Genomic DNA, 16627 nt, shown 5'->3' on the forward strand with positions numbered 1-16627 from the left:
CCAAGTTGGCCCAAGGACTTTGTACATTGAGACCCTCTTCTGGGATGGACATAAAGGATCGGGATCTTCTGTGTCCTCTTTATCTACGTGGGAACTGACAATGAAACCACACCAGCTGGCAATTTACATGTAGGTTTTGCTTGCTTAAGTTTTGGGAGGGCATAGCCTTTTTATCTTTATGTCAAATTAAAAAAATTATTTTTCCCATAGTCTTCAACACAATAGCAAGTTTTTAAAAAGCGTTCATTCATGCTCAGATGGTGCCTATGGTCAAACAGCATTGTGTTGGGCAGAAGCAAGACTAATAAAAGACAGGAAAGACTTCAAGAAATTCTCCTTCACTGGGACAAAAACGTCAATCATTATAATATTGACCATACCTCAGAGGGACAAAAAGCAAGAAAAAAGAATTTAAAAGGGTCAAAGAGAATATCCAGAATACAGAAATATGAAAATTGCTTTCAGATCATAAAGTGTCATGCTTGAGTAACTCAGAACACAAAAGGAGGAGTTGATACCTCTAATATAAGGTGGAATTTTTGGAAGATACTTAAAAAAATCATTGGGATGACTATTCCAAAATAGTCCCTAGTCTGGGACTACAGTTTGATAGCTTCCAAAAAAATTTAAGCTAAAATAAAGGGATTTATTTAACTATTTCCCTCATTTCAATAGACATCAACATCGTAGAGGTCCAAGCTCATTCATACCTGCTATGTTTTAATGTTGCCAACAGCTCTTTTTAAAATTGTTGAGTGAAATTTAAATATAACATACTATACACACATCCAATGTACATTGCTGAATTGAGATGTACTTAATACCAATTATTAAGTACCTTCTAAATGTCAGAAAACTTGGCACATTTCCTAAGTCCTGTAACAAACCTTCAAAATTTGTATCCTATTTCCTATTTTTATGTAAGAATTAAAATTGAGGCACAGCAAAGTAAGTAAATTGCCCAGGTGATAGAGCTGGCAAATGGGAGATCTGGGGGAGGTGTTTTGACCAGGCACTGCCTTAAGTGCTCTGCATGTGTTACTTCGTTTTATCTTTAAAGCAGCCCTTTAAAGATGAGGACATTTAAGAGGAGATTGAATAAAAATAGTGGGAAGACTTAACCCAGGACTGTCTGACTCTAGAACTTACCATCTTAAGTTGCAGTTTATTGTCTTTCTAAATGACTGAATTCCCCACTTGAGAGCATTTCTTAAGCTCAAAATAAGTTGTACCTGGTTTCTTGCTTGTTAATTCTCAAACAAGTGCAAAATGATCATTCTTCACCCAGGAGTTCAAAGTGAGACAGGCAGAGACAGTACTTCCTGCATCTCTCCTAAAGAACTCTTGCTTTAAAAACTGATGTAGGCCACCTTTCAGGTTATTAGTATGTCAGGGACTTGACAGTCTTCAGATCTTTCCATTTTCCACAAAACACTTCTTATATAGTCTGATACTTGGCTGTACATGAAGAGGTTAATACCACAGGCATTGGATTGATGACTCTTGAAAAGACTCTCAGCTTCAGAAATTACTAATTATGTGACTTTGGTCAATTAGGCAACCTCTCGGGTCTAAAGGGAATTCTTACCACCGTGAAGGATAATATAGTTAAACTACGTCCCATTTGTCAGGTTCACGATTTCACCGTGCAGTAAATGTGAAAAAAATAACAGGAGCAAATTCATTGCATGGAGTTATTCCACTGATATTATCAGTAAAGGAGAGAAAATAATTCTAACCAAGGAAGCTTTATTTCTTTAAAAATCATTGAAGATGTTTAGAGGTTTGGTTTGGACTTACACATTTTGTGTAAATTCTCAAAAGAAATAATAGAGATTAAATAATCCTATGAAACAATGGGCTTTTATTTTTAGGAAGAACTAAGTGTTAGTGTTGGAGGTTAACAGTTTCCAGATGGTCTACTTGTACATAAAGCACAAACAAATTCTACGCTCTTGATACATTGAAGGGCAAACTAGCAACGCTAAAAAATGTTTTTTTACCAGAGATTTCCTTTTCCTAAGAGATGTATACAAGATTTTAAAAATTATTGATTGTAGTTGATGCATTCTGGAGATAATCTAGGCCAAAAGATGTGTTGCAATTGAATTATCTTCTGATTCGTGCTTTATTTTATCCATTTGCTGAAAATGTGGAACTCAAATTTGGAGTCTTGACTTTATAACTTCTTAACTGGATCTCTTCCTTAGTCATATTTGTTGGCGTCTGCAATTTTCTGTCTCCTATCCAACTCTGTTATCCTTATAGGACCTGTAAACAAATACATAAGAGCAAAGACAAAAAATTGACAATGGTCTACCACTGGATTTCACCTCACTTAGGGATCAGAAGGCTCAACGCTAACAAAAGAAATAATAATTGTGGAATTTCAGGAATTATACATTTCTCCTATAACTGTTTATTGAAACCCTAGTAAGTCCTAAGAATGGACAGAGCGGCCAGGAGCATAAACTCTGAAGCCAGGCTGCGTGGGTGAAAATCCAGGCTCCGCGGCTTGCTCTCTGTGGCTGACCTGGGGCAAGTTACCTGAATCTTTTGCTCCTGTTCCCACACCTGTAACATGGGGCCAAAAATAATACAATCTCATGTATGTTTAAGGTAGCTGAGATTGAATGAACTCATCTAAGTAAAGATTGAGAAGGGTGCATGCCGCATTGTGAGGAGGGTTACACACGCCATAGTCGGTGAATATGATTGTCTTCGTTGTAACAATGAACCAGCCATTGTCATTGCCTTCGCTGTGCTAAGGAGAAGTGCTTTAGAGTGAAGAACTGATATTCATTAAAGACTTACGATGTTCCAGGTCTAACGGAGATCATTTTATTCTTATTATATTGTGGAGTTCTCATAATAACTGCTTCAAGGAAGATTTTACTCCTTCCGGTTTAAAGGTGAGAAAATTGACTGTAAACGTCAATTTTGTTTACAGTGACAAAATAGTTTTGCTAAGTGTTCAACCAGCAAGTGATGAGACCAGGATTCAATCAAAGTTCTGTTCATTTCACTATACCGGCGGGTCATTTAGAGAAAAATACATCAATCATTTATTTAATAGGAAGACAGTATCAAGGGTGGTTAAAAGTACAGACTCTGAAGACATACCATGAAGATTTGAATTCTGCCGTTTCACTTCCAGGGTACTAGTTTTGGGGCAATTTGGTTAACTCTTCCGAGCTTCAGTTTACCCACCTGTAAAATGATTACCGTCAACTCCTCAAAACACAGTTGCGATAAGGATTGAATGAGATAAAATATAGCCAGTCCTTGATAAATGCTCATCTTTATTTGATTCATGAAAATTGAACAGTGTAAGTATTTGTCTATTTCGCTTTCTCACTTCACGTTCCTGAGTGTCAACGCCCAGTTCCTAGAAATTATGATGCAGGCTCTAGATGATGACTTGGCTAATTTAAAGGAGTTAGACGTTCACCATTTAGTTATCTATGAAGACGAGAGCCTCCCGGGCAGATCTGATATTCAGCTGGTGAGCACCACTACAAACACGCTAGCCATTACAATATTGAAATACAGGGCCCCCGTGCCAGATGGTGAATGATTTAAGGTCTTGGGCCCATGTGTCACCTAATAAGATGCATAATGAGGCCTGGGAGTGGTGCCTGCAGGTGCAGAGTGGACTGAGATGGACGCTGACAGCAGCATCTGCAGCGCTCATCTCCTGCTCAGGAGTGGTCCAGCACTGATGAGCGTGCTAAGGCACGTGACGGGGCAGACAGTAGTGATCACAGTGATGCTGGTGGGGGTCAAGATGCAGGCTGTTTGGCTCTTGACACAGCATGCCCTGCTTCTTGCTGGCAGCAGCAAATGACCAGATTGAACCTAATAGCTTCAACTGAATGAGGGAAAATCAGATTTTCTATGTTCAACTGTAGTTCAGATAGGGATATCTTTTAACAGATGACAATAGCATTGAACAAAGAGCACACCTGTCCTTCCTAAAATTCAAGAAATGGTATAAGATCTATTAGAACGATTTGATGAATTATTGGCACTACAAATTCTATCACTCGGTAAACAATACCACATTATCTTAGTTCATTTGGAAAATGAGGGGTTTAATTCTTTTGGATTTTCAGTTGATCTCTATATTGAATTTTTATTTCCAGTTGTTAACTGTTGAATTGCATGTAATTATAGGCATTAGAGCATGCACAGGGACAGCAGTGTCTCACACAGGTTTTGAAAATATATTTCTGAAAGAAAGATGGAATGATCTCTCACAAATAACTCAAAACTTCACCAGTTTGCAGACAATTTGTAGACGCAGTGTACAAAAAGGAATAAAGGAGGGTGGGGAAATCTCTTAGCCTCACAAAATATTCTAAAAATGACAATGAAGAGTTGATAGTGAATTTAACAAAAAAAATCAAATATTAACTACTATACATAAAATAAACAAGTGTATACTGTATAGCACAGGAAACTATATCCAATATCTTGTAGTAACCTATAATTTAAAAGGATATGAAAACGAATATATGTCTGTATATGTATGACTGAAACTTTATGTTGTACACCAGAAACTGACACACTGTAACTGACTATACATCAATTCAAAAATTCACATTACTCTCTTTTGTCTGGTAATATTATTCCTTTCTTTCCTAGTTCACTTTTTTTTAGTTATTAGTTTCCGCTTCTGTTTCTGAGAAACAGCTGCAGTTCTGAAGTGGTTCAGTTCTCCATTCTGGCAGACAAATTTGTACTCTCTTGACAGTAGTAAGTGTCGGAAAACGTATCATCATCAGAAGACATTAGAACCAGCTGTAGAGTGATCCAGTTTTCTGAGCCCAAATTCGAATACGTGGTCAGATGATGCTTTCTCAACTCATCAAACACCTTTTCAGATCTACCACCTGCTGTGCACAGGGGATGCAAGCCTGGCAAGAAGGCGTCCACTTTCATGGAATTTAGTCTAATCTAACCTGGAGGTCAGGTTGCTAATCTGTGACACTATCCTGTAATATTTGCTATACTGTAGTGAGAAGGAAGATGATCCTTTACTTTTGGAAGAAAGGAAACAAATTGGAGCACAGCCTTAGTCCAGTCTTGGAAGAGGAGGCATTTCCTTAGCAAGCAAGGGTTAGGGCTCGGGGAAGGGCATTCCGGACCAGGGCAGGCACACAAGCAGGAGCTACCAACAGAGCATGTCTGCCACATGACTGGATCATTTAACCTGCTCCAGGTATATGCACCTTGAAAGACAAAAATCATCTGGAAGCCTTGGGATCTGATGCGTCTTGATGTGTTGCCGTGCTTTGTCAAAGTGCGCTGGCTCACCCAGGTGTAGGAAGACACGGGCAATACAGCGCACCGCCACAACGGAAGGTGCCTCAGATGAAGGGAAAAGTGACTCTGTCCTTCTGCTCGTTAATATAAATGCAAACTTTGCTTCGTGTGTGGGACCAGCCTCTTTAATGTACCTTGAGTTAGACACCGAGGATTTTCCCAGTAGGCTACCTTTGGAAATCAGCTTGGGGCTGAAGCACAGCAATTGCGAGCCTGGGATCAAAGGAACCACATGTACACAGAGGCTTCTGAGAGCCCCAGCCAGCCTTCACTTCCTCTCACAATGGGAGGCTTGGGCCCCTGCGGACTAGGGTGAACCGCAACAAAACAAGATCTCTGTGTGTGGGTTTTAAAAATAAACTGAAGTGATTTGTATGTACAAATGGCATCTTCGAAAAAGGAATGCAGAAAAGCCAAGTTACAAAAGAAAACAAACAAAACTTGAAGTTCTCCCTTCTTTTTCTCTTCCAGCAGGTTTTCTCCCTTAGAACCAACCGTTGTCTGGAAAGCTCATCTATTGTTGTAGTGCTTTGCGGAGCGGTTCAATTACCCGACGTGTTGCTCCAGGATTCTAATAAAATTATTACAAACAGTATTATAGATAGGCTATAATTTGGGGTCTTTGCAAAGATAACTAAAAGCCTCCAGGCTTTTAAAACTAAATGCAGAGAATATGCCTTTGTGATCTTGGTTACATTACTGGCAACATAAATGATTCTTTGGAGACTTGAAAGGTGGGGTCGGCCATGTCAGCGTGCGCCTTAGGAGAGTTTAATCAACTGATTAATAGCACAAAAGAATAGATCCACTTGCTTGAGGTTTCATTTGCATAGTCTATCAGTAGGAGATTTTCTTTTTAGTAATTTTCATCCTCTCCTTTCACAATTAGGATAACCAGAAAAATCACCAAACTCTATAAACAATGGCTACCAGCTAAATCTAGGTCTAGAAGGGGAAATAGAATTTATCTAGACCACTGTCATTAACAAATATATACTTTTAATTATTATAATTACTAGTCAGCAGAACCAGACCAAGTTATACAAGCTTCCAATTTTAAATTATTTTGATTTTATAATTATCTTTAAATGAAATCAGTACTCCAAGTGTCTTATCGGAATGAAATCATTAGGTCAAGAAATTAGTTAAGATACACTTTAATTCAGTTGTATCTGAATGTGCTTTTTTACTTACTCCCAGTACATGAAAAGTTTCAATAACAAGGCATTTATGTTAAAATGATTTATTTGTAGAGCATCATGCTGCATAATAATACTAAAATATCTAATTAAAGAATAAAAATCTCAGCCAAATGCCAATACTCTGACAAACAAATGAATCTCTCTCCAAATAGGCAGATGATCAAGTTTAAAAGTATTAACTAGATTCTTTGAAATAGTTTAAAGTTCACACATAAGAACGTTAAAAGTCAATCCACCTTTAAGATTCTGGTATCATGTCTGATGTTCTGAAGTACTCCTGAAACTTGGAGAGCAAAGGGACTTTGATAAAACTGAACAAAAAAACACAAGATGGGTCGGATCTCATGGCCATTAAATGATCTTTTTTTCTTTTAAGGGGCATATACCTGAGAATGTTAAATCGTCCAGTCACGTGGCAAATTATGTTCTCAAAAAGAGTCAAGCTTTCATGTCTCTGTTGGCCCACAGTGTCCTTCCCGCAACCCTGACGTTTGCCTGCTAGGAAGATGCTTTTTCTCCCAAGGCTGAGTTAAGAGATTTGACACCTTTCCCCACACAGAAGAGAGGATTCTCTTTCTTCTCACCACCTTTGTAGCATGTCACTGGGATATTGTTTCTTACAGAACTGACTTTTTAAGTAAAATCACTGCATATATAAATGATTTTATTAATCTTCTTCAAGAACAAGTCCAAGAATGGCTGGAGCATGAAAAAATAAGATTTTTTTTATGACCTTTCATGCGCTCTTGAGTAGATCAAACAGAAAAATTGAATTTTGACTTAACACAAGCTTTCTTTTAAAAATATGTTCACGAGTACAATTGAGTAGTTTAAAATACTTTAGAGAGTCCGAAAAAGGAGAAAAGACACTTCCTTTATTAAAATCTGTAAAATAGAGCTAGTTTTATTGTTATTTATTTATTATTTTTTTAAAACTGAGGCAACATTGGTATATTAGTTTCAGATATACAGTGTGACAATTTGATATTTGTATGCATACAAGGTGATCATCACAAGAAGTCTTGTTGACATTTGTACAACTGACTCTCTTGTCTTTTGACCCACTTCTCTACCTCCCCTACCCTTTGATAACCTCCAATTGGTTCTCTGTATCTTTGAGTTTAGTTTAGTTTTGTTCACTTGCTTTGTTTTTCAAAGTCCATATATAAGTGAAATCATATGGTGTTCATCTTTTTCCAACTAACTTATTTCACTTGCATAAGATCCTCAAGGTCCATCCATGTTGTGGCAAAATTTCCTCCTTTTATGGCTGAATAGCATTCCACTGTGTATATATACCACATCTTCTTTATCCATTCATCCATCAGTGGATGTTTCCATATCTTGACTATTGTAAATAATGCTGCCACAAACGTTGGGATGCATATATCATTTTGAATTAAACTTTTTTTTTCAGATAAATGCTCAGAGTGGAACAGCTGGATTGTATGGTGGTTCTATTTTTAATTTTTTGAAGAACCTCCATATTTTTTTTTCCATAGTGGCTGTACCACTTTACATTTCCACCAACATCATAAGAAGGTTTCCTTTTCTCCTCAACTTCTCCAACACTTGTTATTTTTGAAAACTATCCACAAAACCCACTGAACAGGAGAAGATATTTGCAAATCATATATCCAATAAAGGGTTAATACTGAAAATATATAAAGAACTCATATAGCTTAATAACAAAAAACAAATAAGCTGATTAGAATGGGCAGAGGATCTGAATAGACATTTCTCCAAAGAGAACACAGAGATGGCCAACAGATATAAAAAGATGCTCAGCATCACTAATAATCAGGGAAATGCAAATCAAAACCACAATGAGATATCACCTCACACCTGTCAGAATGGCTTCTATCAAATTAAGCTAATTTTAAAAGAATAATTATAAACATTTCTTGACATGTGTGTTTCAAAATGGAGGTATTTGATGAGTTCACTAAATATATAAAATCTTCAGATAAAATCACCAGGATTAAGACATTTTATTTCAGGTCTACCTGATTCAGAAAAAAAAAAAAAGCTCACAAGGAAGCATTATAGAAATGCCTTTGGGAAATTGAATAAAACTCTTGATTTGCCCCCACATCAGTGTCAGTAAATTATTGATGTCCTATCCAGGTGCTGAAACCAAACTTCAGGAAGCATCCTCGATTCCTCCCCTTCCTTATGGTCCGTGCAATAGAATGTTCCCTTTGCTTGGTACCCTCTTCTCGAGACCTTGATGGTTCCTTGTTGACATTCAGCTCTTTGTCCAAAGTGAGCACTTCCTGACACCTCAGCCTAAACCAGTGCTTCTGCTCCTCACAGTCACCCTGGAGCCTCAGGTCACATAACCTTGCTCTGCTCACTCACATTCCCTCTGCGCCACCTGGAATTTATGTTGTTCACTGCGTGCTCATTTCTCCTGTCTTCTCCGCCAGACTGTAAGCCTTCAAAGGCAGGACCTTTTCTTTCTTGTTCTCCCCGGTGTCCCAGTGCTTAATACAATGTTTGCATGTAATGCACATTGAAAAATAAATTCCAAATGAGTGTTTTGAGAACAGATTTTTTAAAACCTTAACTTCATTCAGTAAATACTGCATTTGTGTCTAGTATTCTATGAGGCAAAGGTAAGGGACATTTATTGAAAGACAAACACTTTATCACTTTCTGCTAACCCGATAAAGTAAGACAACTTGGCATTCTTCCTCTTCTCTCCCTCCCACCCCCTCAATTCCCATCTCTCTTTCTTTTTCTTTCTCTCTCTCCCTCTCTCTCTTCCTGGACCTTAATCACAGGAAAGAGAACGGCCAAGTGGGAACAGAGCAGACCACGGGAGTTAGATGGGTTTGTGACTTCCAAACTGTGTGAACTAAGACTAGTTTAGACTCATAGATGTTGTGTATCTTCACTTGAAAACCAGGACTAACTTTTTCTATCTCACTGGTTGCTGTGAAAACGGAATATAACAGTAAATGTATGTAATAAATGCCTTAGCACATGATTGGCTTTCAATAAATGGAAGCTTTTATTACTTCATGAAACGCTCTGAGGTCAGTCATGCCCCAAGCCAATTTTCTTTTGAATAGCACTTGCATAAGACCAAATCTGAGGGGATAATTGGCAGCTAGCAAGCATATTAAAATACAATGTGTATCATATTTTTAATGGTCTGATTCCTTTCCTTCCCTTAAGAGTAAAGTGAGACGTAATTGCGACGCTAATTCCTGTTGCTTCCTGCTGTGGCTGCCAGGTCCCACGGCAGGCCTGGAGGCAGCAGTCTGTCAGCATTGGCCCGGGTGAGTAATGAGGTGCAGTGACGTCAGAAGCACGGGACATCATCTCATAGTGAGGGGGTACGAGGACAAGTGGATGGTTAAGGAGGTAGCGTCCAGCAGATCCAAAGCAGAGACAAAGAAAATCAGTCAAGCCATACCCTCCAAGAGGAAACATGAAGTCTATCAGACTGTATGTTACTTAAAAAAATAGCCTGGAGCTGAAAGAGTACGTCTCCGAGGCCAAGAGACCCACCAAATATGGGAGCTTATGCAATGTAATACATTTCATCATGAATAATTAAATATCTGAAAAGACTAATTTTATTTATTGCTTGATGGATTGCATTTCTTTATTTAAAACGTGCTCAGTGATAAATTAGGTGCTTTGGCAAAAGGATCTAGAGCAATTTCAGTTCCATTTCTACTTAGGTTTAAATCATCCTTTGTCTTACTTCATTCCCTGATGAGAACTCTTAACAAAATAGCAGTGTCAGGCACATATGGTCACCAAGCCTGCTAGAGACACCAAGACCCAAAGGCATGTGTGTGTGTGTGTGTGTGTGTGTGTGTGTGTGTGTCTACAAGTGTGATGTTTCCTACAGTCACTGCTTAGACCCTGCTGGAGAGGGGATTTGAATCCTCTTCTCCTGAACATAACTGGGATAATTAGAGGTTAATTTTCTCCTTCATCTCTTGCTCTAACTGGGGCTGTAGCAGGGCCTGGGACCCATCATATTTGAGGGGTTGCAGACAAATGTGGGAGTCTGCTCTTAGCTGAAATGGCTCAGTGCTGGGTTATCTCTAGATTGACTAGCCCCAGAGAACTTTTCTGGTTTGTGAACTAATACAGGTCTATTTGGGATTAGCTCTCATTGGAGTCTAGATTGGATTTGGTTTCTTACAGCTACCTTGTATCTTCCTTACAGCCACTCCAGAAATACAAAGCTCTTAAATATTATAGGAGCCCGAATATAACTCCAGCAGAAACAAATTCCTTTAAGCTTGCTAGACTGATTCATACCCCAATTTCCCCAAGATGATGATAGAGGGGGCAATTTAAGATACTTTCAGCCACATGGGCATTATCTATAATTACTACTGTCAGATATGGCAGCTACTAATCCTTTATATCACTATTCAAATTCAATTTTAAAATTCAGTCATTCAGTTACAACAGAGTTCAACGAGCCATCTTTCCAAGTATGAACACAAATGTGAACACTCCCAGAAAAGTATTCCTTGGTTTCTCAAGCTGTAGACTTCGAAGTTAGTGTATCTCGTGGGCTCTCAATAATCATGTGCTGAATGGTTGAATAAACAATCTCCCTATTTTCTCTACACGATAAGCACCTGTTGACTCTTCTCTAATGCTCATCAGCCCTGTCAATACTTCTGCAACATCTGTCTTCCCCACTGAACGAGGAGCTCTGAAAAGGCGAGCACGGTGTCTGTCTAGTTTATCTCTGCAGCCCCAGCAGCTAGCAGCATGCCTGGAACATCACTATTGTGCAACAAATATTGGTCAAATGAATGAGTGAATGAATGGACCCTAACTTTCTACATATCACTCATGGACAAAAATGCCGTGGATAAAAATGGGGTTTGTGTGTGGACTAAGTGAAATAGTGTGAATAAAGTTCCCGACATGTGCCTGACATATCATAGGTGCTCAAATACGACTTCCTCTCTTGCTCTCTGATTAATAGAAGCCTGAGTCACTTGCATCCACAGATCACAGAGACTTTTGGTCAAGCCAATAATTTCCCTGGGTCTTAGCTATGGTACTTCCTTCCCTTTGATCAAAAACTGGCCTTACGTTATTAACGATGAGGGAAAAAGTTCAGTGTTCAGTTCTGTTACTTGGCACTAAGGCAGCCGTTCTCCAAGGGAACAAAGTATCAACTCAGAGCAGTTAATTTCATAATTCATCCTAGAAATCTCTTCAAGACTAAAATTCTCGCCTTTTACCAACCGTCCAGTTCATTCGGCCTTCTCTTTCTTCTCCGATCAGAATTCCGAATGCAAAGCTGTGCCCACAGTTAAGTGCTGAAACCGCTCCTAGAGATTCTGGGACGTGAATCAGTGCTGCGGGGGCAAGTGGAGGGAGAACTTTGTATTTTAGGATGAGTATCTAAAGTTTTTTCCTTTGCTCTTGCTTTGCATCGTCAACTCTCCCCACAAGTGCTCCTTTTGCTTAGTCTAGAGGTGACGATGGATGGCACGTTTTTGTTTAGTTTAGAGGCAGTTATTGGAAAAGTCAATTTCCAAATGTACAAAGTGAAAAAAAAGGAAAGGAAAAGACCCCAAGTGTTCTCCAGGGTGATTCTGAGTATTCTGGGGGCATGTTGTGGGAAAACTTTTAACCATCTGCTAACGGATATTAGTATAAGTGGAGACTGTGCTAAAAAATAGTGTCGGGTTGTCCTTTGCAGAAAGTTAATAAAAAGAAGGAAGTGAAAGTCTGCTCATTATTTTTAATGACCCTGCTTTCCAGCAGAGCGCCTGTATCTCTCTGCCTTTCCTTTCTGCCTTCTTTCAGTTCATTAGAACACACTGAACTACCCCTTAGAATGATGGCTTTGTTCTAAAGCACAGAGTTCATCAAGAGGCTCAGCCCCTGGCTGACTGGCTGGTTGTTAGTCACTGTTCCAGGGCCAAGGTGCGGATGCGAAGATGCGCCCAGCCCACTGTCCGCGGAACAGGCACCAGCCATGACCGCCTGGGATTCCTTCTGCGCATGTCCGTGTTGTAACGGGGCGTCAGCTCTCAAATGCTTCATTGGATTTGGTGGGTGACGCGAGTGTCAGCCATCCATAAAAGTGGTCGTTAGCAAAGGAGCCCCTTTCACTTTGGTAAACCAGGAGGCATTATGGTGTGGTTAGAAGTAACCTTTGTTTTTGAAAAATTCCATATGTATATATACCTCATTTGCTCATCTAGTTTTATTAGTTCTATATACACAGTTTTTTAACTGTTATTTGTATTTTTTAAATTTTTTAAAATTAAAAAAATTGTTTTAATTGAAGTATAGTCAGTTACAATGCGTCACTTTCTGGTGTGCAGCACAATGTCCTAGTCATCCATATACATACATATATTCGTTTTCATGTTCTTTTTCACTATAGGTTGTTATAAGACATTGAATATAGTTCCCTGTATATACAGTCTTTGAATGTATGAACTTGGTGCTGTACATTTAGAGTAGGTAGCTTTTTCTGTGCTAATATTCTTAGCTATCAATGGCCTGATAAATTATGGAAATGTGGATAATAAATTCATCAGTAATGAAACAAAAAAAGCAATAAATAACCGTGCATTTCACTATGATGCTAAAAGAAGGTAAATCCTTCAATCTGGGCATGTGTACATACATACAGCAGTAAAACAATGTAAATACATTATATTTACATTGTACATCAAATACAAAATAAGGATAAACACACACACACACACATACATACACACACACACACACACAGAAGGAATAAAAATCCAGCTCCAAATTCTATTTTGGGTATACCTGCTGTCATTGTTAGAATTTTTTTTTTCACCTTATTTCTCTTTCCACATAAGGGCTAATCTGGCTGTGCTTTGGAAAGCTCTTTGAACTTCGTATTCACAAGTCCTTTTTGAAAAAGAGATAAGTGCTGTGGAGAGGGCCTGAAATGGGTAAGTGACACCAGGCTCTTGAGGGTCGGGTAGGAGCTGGAAATACAGCAGCCACTTTTTCTCTGCACCTAACAGGGCTGTGTCCCTTTGACGTCCTTCAGGCAAAATTGCCAGAGAGTCACCTGTTTATAAACTCAGGAGTTGGAGTGACACCCTGCCTGGGTTACTTGCTTTTCCGTATGAGCGGATGTGTTTTTTAAACAAAATAAATGGGTCTTTTTGCCAAAAGTATTCAGGCACCATACCCCTAAAAAAGCTGTGCTAGAAATAAAGTATATGTTTATTCATTAGCTGTCAGGCACTTCTGGGCTCAGTACCCACATACACAGGCTGTTTAATGTGGAGTTTAATAACATTGATGTAGAACCAAGCTGGGGACCATCTTGGCGGAGAAAAAGCCGTGCTGACAAAACCTAGTGTTTTGCTTGACTTCATCCAGGAACAGAAAAGCCTGACTGTGATTGCCCTGCTTTATCTAAACACCAGCATGCTGTTGATTAAAAAAAAAAAATACACTTTACTGTCATGCTAGAAGGGAAGGACGAATCCAGCCAGCCAATTCGAAAGAAAAATTAACATATTTTAGTTTCCCCCAAAGCCCAGGAGAGAGTCCTTGTGAGCTGTTTTCAACTGCTTCCAAAACGATCTAACTTTGTTGTCTCCCGACTAAGACCTAGAGGTGTTTGATCTGTTTAGTCTGAAAGAGACGAAGTTGATGAACTGCCGAGCAGAAAACTAATGAGGAAAGAAAGAGTTCATTGGATTGCCGGCAAACAGCGATATGAACAAAGGGAAAAAGCACGTGTCCTGCTCTGTCATCAGCCGGGCTCACACTGTGTGCAGGGAGTTACCGAAGTCACTGCTCCAAGTGATTTATTATCAGAATCCAGAGGTAAAATCATCAAACATGGCTGTGACAACTCGTCCTAGAATGGGTGCTGTGGGAGGGGTAGGGACAGCTAAGGGGACAGCGCCTAACCCTAGAGGGTGAAGAAACGCCATTTAGGGCGGTTCACTAGTTAGTCGTACCGATGGCTAAAGTGTCTATTAAGGGTTACTAACTGAGATGCCTAACTGCACTTCCATTTTAGAATGAAAGCCTTTCCTGAGCCTTGTGGTGTAGGTATACAGTTTTCTAAGTGTGTGCCTTTTTGTGTAGGTGTGCAGTGGAGTGATTTGAGGGGACGGCAGAGTGAAGAAGAGACAGTTTCAATTGCATAAGTCTCTGCTTGGAATCGTAGCATTTAAACAGGTAAAAGCTATTAACAATTGATTGAGATATATTATCCTCATGAGGACTCAGTTGTCCAATTATAAACGGCAGTATTAAGCAACTCATGGCTTAGTTATGAGCATTCAGTAAGAGTATATGTGTCGGGGGTGGGGGGTAGAGCACGCACTTGGCATGCACGAGGTCCTGGGTTCAATCCTCAGTGCCTCCATTAAGGGGAAGAAAAGAGTATATGTGGAAAGCACATGTTATTTATCTATATAGGACCAAATAAATATTAATTCCTTTTTTCTCGCTACCCTGAGACCTACCTGAATAGCCATCCTTTTCTGCAAACTATCCAGCGTGAAGCAAGCAAGAAAACGATACACAGTAAGCTACTGAACAGGAGAAATAAATGCTTACAAAGAGAGTTGGGGGTTGGGCAAAATGATGGCGAAACGTATTTAGCAGATTGTTGGTTTTCAATTAAGTTTCCTCTCTTACTCTACTCCGATTATTCTGAATGCTCTAGGGTGGCACAGTAGGGACACATCACTAGTCATAAACCCAGCTTTAGACTAAAAATAACTTAAACAGCTCTGCCTCTTTCTTCCTTTTTCTTGTCAAGCTTATTGAGCTAATTAGCTTAGAGCACCAACACGGAGAGGGAATTCCTAAAAATAGATAATGTTATTAAGAGCCTTGGGGAAATACTCTACCGTAATTTGCTTTCCAGAGAAATTTTTTATGGAGGTATCCAAGAACTATTGCTCAATTATAATAAAATTCCTGTGGAATTACACACTCTATGATAATCAGTGTGAGCTCATTCTGGCCCACACGTTATTACAATGAACGCCACAGTGTTATGGTGAAGGGTCAGACAAGACAGAGAAACAGATGATGTAGGTAACCAGGAAGCCAAAACCGAGAGCAGAGAAGTTAAAGACAACAGTAGGTTTCATCTGAGAAAAAGGAGAGAGGCTGGAGTTTTGTGCAGTGAAATGTCTTTGTACCTAAAAGCTCACTTCCTGCAAATGTTGCAATGCCATTTCCATCTCCAAAAGAGTAAAGCCCTGCTCTGGGTAAGGAAGGAGTAAATGGAAATTGCAGAAAGATCGTTTTCTTCCTGGAACAATATAAAAATTTTGGCTGCCTTTTCTGGCAGAGAAATGTTGAATTATATTTCTTTTTCGTATAATATATGGCCTTGCTATGAGATAAGTCTTTAGGGAATGAGCCAACATCCTTTCCCACCCTCGCAAGCTGTCAGATTATTTGATTTGTTTTGCAAATTTGAATTTGCTAGAAGTTATCTGTTGAGATGGGCCAAGTAGGGGAAATCAAAGTGGTGCACCAAACACAATCCCAGTCAACTCAATGTAGCTGCACGTTCTCATGGACTCCAGACTGCCCTTTTCCAAATCATCTGGGGTCAAAACACCTTGAGGCTGTTTGGTTTAATTTTATGTGATAAACAGGGTCAAGTCTGAACAGCACCTTAAGAGAATTTTTCAGAAAAAAGAATTATCCCAGAAAGTAATGATATTAGATAAATTTCACATTTCCCAGTCAAGCTGAACTCATGGGGAGGATATTTGATGAATGAAACAGAACTGGATCTTTGTGTGTGTGTGTGTTTTCTTTTTTTTTTTTTTACAACTTTATTGGGGTATAATTTCTATATGGTAAACTACACATATTTCAGATGTACAATTTGATGAATTTTGATAGAAGTGTGCACCTATGAAACTACCACCAAAATCAAGATTGCTAACATTTCCATCACTCCCCAAGAGGTGCAAATTTCAGACTCCCAATTTATCCCTTACCACTCTCTTTTACCCGCCTGGTAACTGTAAGTTTGTTCTCTACATCTGAGTCCACTCCTGGGCATATATCTGGAGAAAAATGTAATTTGAAGAGACATGCATCCCAATGTTCACAGA

At 39.1% G+C, this 16627-nt stretch overlaps 1 long non-coding RNA gene across 2 annotated transcripts in view; it reads right to left on the minus strand.

Moving 5' to 3' along the window:
* Positions 1-16627, minus strand: part of LOC140700429 (uncharacterized) — a 98290-nt gene that overhangs the window by 21501 nt on the left and 60162 nt on the right. Inside the window, exon 3 of one of the 2 annotated variants that reach the window (XR_012078818.1) lies at positions 1862-2271. The exons of the other annotated variant lie outside the window; for it this stretch is intronic. This is a non-coding gene — a long non-coding RNA (uncharacterized lncRNA). Of the gene's footprint in view, positions 1-1861; positions 2272-16627 lie in introns of those variants that run through there. 2 annotated transcript variants of the gene reach the window in all.

The sequence above is a fragment of the Vicugna pacos genome, chromosome 12, assembly GCF_048564905.1.
Source record: "Vicugna pacos chromosome 12, VicPac4, whole genome shotgun sequence".
Lineage (NCBI taxonomy): Eukaryota > Metazoa > Chordata > Mammalia > Artiodactyla > Camelidae > Vicugna > Vicugna pacos.